Source organism: Bison bison, unplaced genomic scaffold (genome assembly GCF_000754665.1).
Source record: "Bison bison bison isolate TAMUID 2011002044 unplaced genomic scaffold, Bison_UMD1.0 scf7180017864352, whole genome shotgun sequence".
Taxonomy (NCBI): Eukaryota; Metazoa; Chordata; class Mammalia; order Artiodactyla; family Bovidae; genus Bison; species Bison bison.
In genome coordinates this window covers 5,729,536-5,735,785 of record NW_011494924.1, presented here as the reverse complement: position 1 = coordinate 5,735,785, position 6,250 = coordinate 5,729,536, and positions in this window count along the sequence as shown.

Here is a 6,250-nt window from a genome sequence, read left to right as displayed (position 1 = left end):
CATCCAAGTACTGCATTTCAGACTCTTTTGTTGACCATGATGGCTACTCCATTTCTTCTGAGGGATTCCTGCCCACAGTAGTAAATATAATGGTCATCTGAGTTAAATTCACCCATTCCAGTCCATTTTAGTTCGCTGATTCCTAGAATGTCAACATTCACTCTTGCCATCTCTTGTTTGACCACTTCCAATTTGTCTTGATTCATGGACCTGACATTCCAGGTTCCTATGCAATATTGCTCTTTACAGCATCGGACCTTGCTTCTATCACCAGTTATCCACAGTTGGGTATTCTTTTTGCTTTGGCTCCATCCATTCATTCTTTTGGGAGTTATTTCTCCACTGATCTCAGTAGCATATTGGGCACCTACTGACCTGGGGAGTTCCTCTTTCAGTATCCTATCATTTTGCCTTTTCATACTGTTCATGGGGTTCTCAAGGCAAGAATACTGAAGTGCTTTGCCATTCCCTTCTCCAGTGGACCACATTCTGTCAGATCTCTCCACCATGACCCACCCATCTTGGGTTGCCCCACGGGCATGGCTTAGTTTCATTGAGTTAGACAAGGCTGTGGTCCTAGTGTGATTATATTGACTAGTTTTCTATAAGTACGGTTTCAGTGTGTCTGCCCTCTGATGCCCTCTTGCAACACCTACCGTCTTACTTGGGTTTCTCTTACCTTGGGCGTGGGGTATCTCTTCACAGTTGCTCCAGCAAAGCGCAGCTGCTGCTCCTTACCTTGGACGAGGGGTATCTCCTCACCGTCGCCCTTCTTGACCTTCAACATGGGATAGCTCCTCTAGGACCTCCTGCGCCCTCGCAGCCATGGCTCCTTGGATGTGGGGTTGGTCCTTCCGGCCGCCACCCCTGGCCTCGGGCGTGGGGGCGTGGGGGCATGGGGTAGCTCCTCCCGGCCCCTGCCTCTGGCTGTACTCTATAAATATTATTCAGTGAATATATCAATTAGTAGATTAAAGAACAATACAATAGATAAAGAATATCCAACCTGACTATCTTTCCCTCCACTCACTCTTTTCTAAAGCATTGTCCACTCAACTTGTAATCTCTCTTGCCACAGATCCTTCACAAACTGAGAAGTGGTATAAAGAAGAGAGGAAGAGGGAGCAGGGTTGTGGGTCTCTCAGGCAGAGGGCTGTGCCTACACCCAGCACTGCACATACGCACCCTGCTCTTTGCTATGCAGGGATGATCTGAAGTACAGCTGATCTACTCTGCAGCTGCTTCACTTTACTCCTTGTTTGAGAAGCTAGCCCAGCTCAGGCTTCCCAAAGAGATGCTTTTCTATTCTCTCCTTCAAGAGGAGAATCGATTGGAAGACATTCATTTCAAGAGAAGGGGAAGGAATAAAACGTCTTCTGCCCTTCAGGTATCAACCGCCACCCCTACATGGCTAATACAAGGCACTGCTTGGGAGACAGCCTGATTCTGTCATCTTCACTCATAATGAATAACTAACCAAGCACAGAAATTTAAAGAAGTACAGAAATAATGGTGCTAAGAGGAATCAGGTTGTGTCCCTGTCTCTCATTCTCTCTGCCTCTTTCCTTCCCTTCTTTGTCTACCCCCAAGGATGGTTATTCACTGAGGAAAAAATTTGCACAGGTTCAGACACACCAGGGATATAGTCAAGGAAAAGCTGAAAAAACTTCCATTCTTCCCACCTGAGGCTAATCAAGTTGGAGACCATGGATGTTTTGTGCAGTGGACAAAATTGAAAGCTCCCAGTCAGGAGCTTTTCAACACCCAGGCTGCCATACTTCCTGGACCTTCCTTACCCACTACCACACATTCCCAGCTGTCAAAATCAGCCAACGCAGCTGCTATGTGCTTCTCCCTGATTACATGGAGCCCTACAGAGCCTAAGCCACCCCCAAGCTGTGAACTCACCAGTGGATTCAAGACGGTTGTCAAAAACCTAGTGGCCAAACGGACTTCTGTCCAAATTCTCTCTTCATCTCCAGAGTTATAAGAAGCCCACCTTTCCCAGATGATCTCTGCCCTCTCTGGACCACACACCCTCTGGTCGTATTTATGGATCCGGGTCAGAGATCCACAGAGAGGATCTGCCACCTACTCTACTGCCAATGTGTTAATGCCATGGCCCATTCCCATCTCTCCAACATGCATGCATTCCAAGTGGGATTGTTCAGCCACACGTTTGCAAAAACAATTACCATTTTTCATAAAATGAGCACAAGTCATAGTCAAAAATCAAATGGAATGATGGAACATCAATGTCCCTATCCCCATCTGCGTGAGTCTTCTGATCCATTTCCTAGAGCTAAATATTTTCACAAACTTCTAGCGTAATAGATAGAGACTTTTCTGTGTTAACACATTCAACCTTGGTGTTGGTAAGGCGTCAATTCCTCTTACAACCCCTGGTTGAGAAAATCTCCAGGAAGGCAGTAGCACTGTTGCATGTTGGGCCAGAAGCCTCAAGAAAAGGTTAAACCCTGGAGTTGGATTTGGCATCACTCACGGAAATCATATGCGAAGCTGAGGCTTTGAGAAGACCAGGGAAACACAGGACAATATAGGTGAAAATGACCCAGCAACTAGATTCAAATTTTAGGTCAGTTGTCAGAGAATGAATGACACTTTTCTACACATTTCCCTTTCAAATATCTCAGTGTTATTTTTAATAATCATGAACACCTTTTATATTTTTAGTTGTTAAATTAATTTTTTTAATTTTATGTATTTGTTTTATTTTTATTTATTATTAATTTTTGGCCATGCTGAGTCTTTTTGCTGCACACAGGCTTTTGCTAGTTGGGATGAGTCAGGGCTACTCTAATTGGGGCTCAGGCTTCTTACTGTGATGGCTTCTCTTTTGCAGAGCACAGGCTCTAAGCCACAGAGGCTTCAGTAGTTGTGGTACATAAGCTTAGTTGCCTGTGGCATGTTGGATCTTCCGGACAAGTGATGAAACCTATTTCCCTGCATTGGCAAGTGGATTCTTTACCACTGGAACACCAGAGAAATTGCATTAAATTTATTTTGTGAGATGTATTTTAACTAGAATAATGTGTATAAATGAATATATCCACTGAAAAATATGGAAGTGATTTTCAAAAGCTAAAAGTCACATCGTAGATCATAAACTACTTGATGAAAATGATTATTTCAGATTTGAATCAGAGCTCTCAGCTTACTCAGGCCCGAGATGATGAGTCCATGGTGGTCTTTACAACACAGCTAATCCTTGAGGAGTCAGTAGCAGCTTTTCACATCTCGAAACACCTCTTTGAATTTGCATTACGGAGGGTGAAGATAAAAAGGTTCAGAAAAGGATTCACCACTAAAACCATCAGTGATGCCACTCTGTTATACTCAGCTGCCTGTGTTTGATTGGGTTTCACATATAGGAACAAAGAGTTGCTGTAGTGGATCACGACACAGGTGAAGTGGGAGGCACATGTAGAGGTTTTCCAGCAGTGACAGCCTGAATGGATCTTGAGGATGGTGGAGATGATGTAGGTGTAGGAGATAATTGTAGACATCAAAGAACCAAAAAGAACAAAAGTAGCCATTTAAAAAAGCATAAACTCTGTAAAACGGCCTTTATCACATGATAGTTTGAACAGCTGTCCTCCGTCACAGTCTTTCTTGTTCATCATCACAACTCCAGTGCTAAGAACAGAGTCTGACACAGAGTGAACAAGTACTCTTCTAATACTTATGCAGTAAATACATCAGTGAATGAATCACTAACAGGTCAATGAATAGAAAAGGATGTCCATACTGATCTACTTTTCCTCTTCCTATAGGATAGGGCTCTCTTTCACTCTTCAGTAAGGACTACTCTGGTCAGTCTGTGGCCTCTCTCCCTAGCGATCCCCTGCAGAATGGCAAGTGTACAAAAGGAAGCGTGGGGAGAAGTGAGAGAGAGAGTGGAGAAATCAGAGAGCAGGGTCTTCGGTAATGGCAGAGCTGTCAGTCACAAGCATTGAGAACAGCTGCATGTGCTCTTTGCTCTAGAGGAAACAGTGAATGTAGAGTTGGTTCACCATGCAGCTCCCTGAGTCTACTCTTTGCATCCCACATGTCTTTCTTCTACATGGTAGCAAAGCCTAGAACTTCTTATCCTCATCTTCTCTCGCTCACTCTTTCCCAGAGAGGAACCCATGCCATATACTCACCTCCAGAGAAGGGAACTTGACTGCAAAGTTCTATGGCTCTGGGATCAGCCTGGGTACCCCCCACCTGATGACTGCTGAGCATGGTCTGTGAGCCAGAGTAAGCAACTGCTGTCTTCACTCTCAGTGAAAGAGGGAACACCTCACACTAGCAGCATAAAGGAAAGTCCAATGATCAAAGTGCTATGGGAGCCCCACCATGTCTCTGTGTCTCTCTCTCCCCTCTTCTTTTCTTCATCTCTCTGCCCCAAGGAGACTTATTCACCGAGGAAATACATGTGCTTCTTCATACTCTGTTCTCTCTTTAAACTGTATCTTTCTCTTATTAGCTCTCATCAGTAGCTGAAATGGAAATAAATCATCCAAGTTCAGAGAATCCCTAGAGAAGCAGTGAAAGGAGAGTCAAAGAAGCTTTTCCCTTTTCCTCTAGAGGCTGATCAAGTTTAGAACATGGAAAAGTTCAAAATGGGCAAACTTGAAATTTCTGGGGCAAGGTGTTTATCAGCACCCAGCTGGCCTTTCCTCAGACCCCAAGTCCTGGTTGTCATCAAAACGGTCAGAAAATAGCCAAACACTGATCTCTTCTGTGTCTCCCTGATTCTTCTATTCAGCCCTGCAGAGCCTAGTGACCCACAAACAGAAGATACCTCAACTGGCTCTAAAACATATCAAAACCCAACACCTACCAAATAGCCTCTGTCATGAGTTTTCCTTCATCCCAATCCCCAGGAATCCCATCTTTTCCCAATGATCTCTGCACTCCACCTACCAGATACCCTCTGACCATAGTTATGGGAACCTGGGAAGAGGGAAAGATGAGAGAGAAACTGCCATGCACACCAACCAATAACCTCTGAATGCCACAGCTGGTTCCAGTCTCTCTAACCTGCATGAATTCCAACTGTGCTGTTCAGCTATATGTTACCCTAGGTACTAAGACAGGGAGGCCTGGCATGCTGCAGTCCATGGGGTCACAAAGAGTCAGACACGACTGAGCGACTGAACTGAACTGCAATGCTACCAGGGCACCTCCCTGACCTATCTAAAGTGAGAGGTAAAGGATGAAGAAGAAACATACAGAACCAACCCCCCAAAAATAGTATGTAAAGGTGATGTCTGGGATGCTAAATAAAATAGCAAAATAACATTTAAAATACTCATATTTACCTTGTTAAAACAGCTTCCATTTAAAACTACTCCTGGTAACTATTATTCAACACAGTTTGGAAGTCTTAGTTACAGCAATCAGAGAAATTAAAAGAAGTAAAGGGAATACAAATTGGAAAAGAAAAGTTAAACTGTCACTGTTTACAGATGACAAGATACTACACATAGCAGATCCTAAAGATTCTACCAGAAAACTAATAGAACTCATCAATGAATTTGGTAATGTTTCAGGTTAGAAAATACTCAGAAATTTGTTTCATTTCTATACACTAGGAATGGAAGATCAGAAAGAGAAATTCAAGACAAGAACACTTTCCATCACATTGAAAAGAATAAAATATTTAAGGTCGAAAAGGAATAATTCTACCTAAGGAGACAAAAGACTTGCACTCTGAAAACTTTGAGGTGCTGATGAAGGAAATCAAAGAGACATAAACAGATGGAAATGCATACCATGCTTGTGGATTGGAAGAATCAACATTGTCAAAATTACTATACTACCCAAGTCAATCTACAGATTCAATGCAATTCCTATCAAATTACCAATGCCATTTTTCACAGAACTAGAACAAAAAAATCTTAAAATTTGTATGGAGACAAAAAAGACACTGAATAACCAAAGGAATCTTGAGGGGAGGAAAAAAAAAAAAATAGAGCTGGAGGAATGAAGCTCCCTGACTTCAGGCTATGCTACACAGCTATGATCAAAACACTATGATGTGGGCACAAAAATAGAAATATAGGTCAATCTCCCAGAATAATGGAAATAAAAACAAAAATAAACAAATGGACCCTACCTAAACTCAATGGCTTTTGCACAGCAAAGAAAACAATACACAAAATGAAAAGACAGTCCACAGATTGGGAGAAAATATTTGCAAATTATGTGAATGACAAGGGATTAGTCTCCAAAATTTATA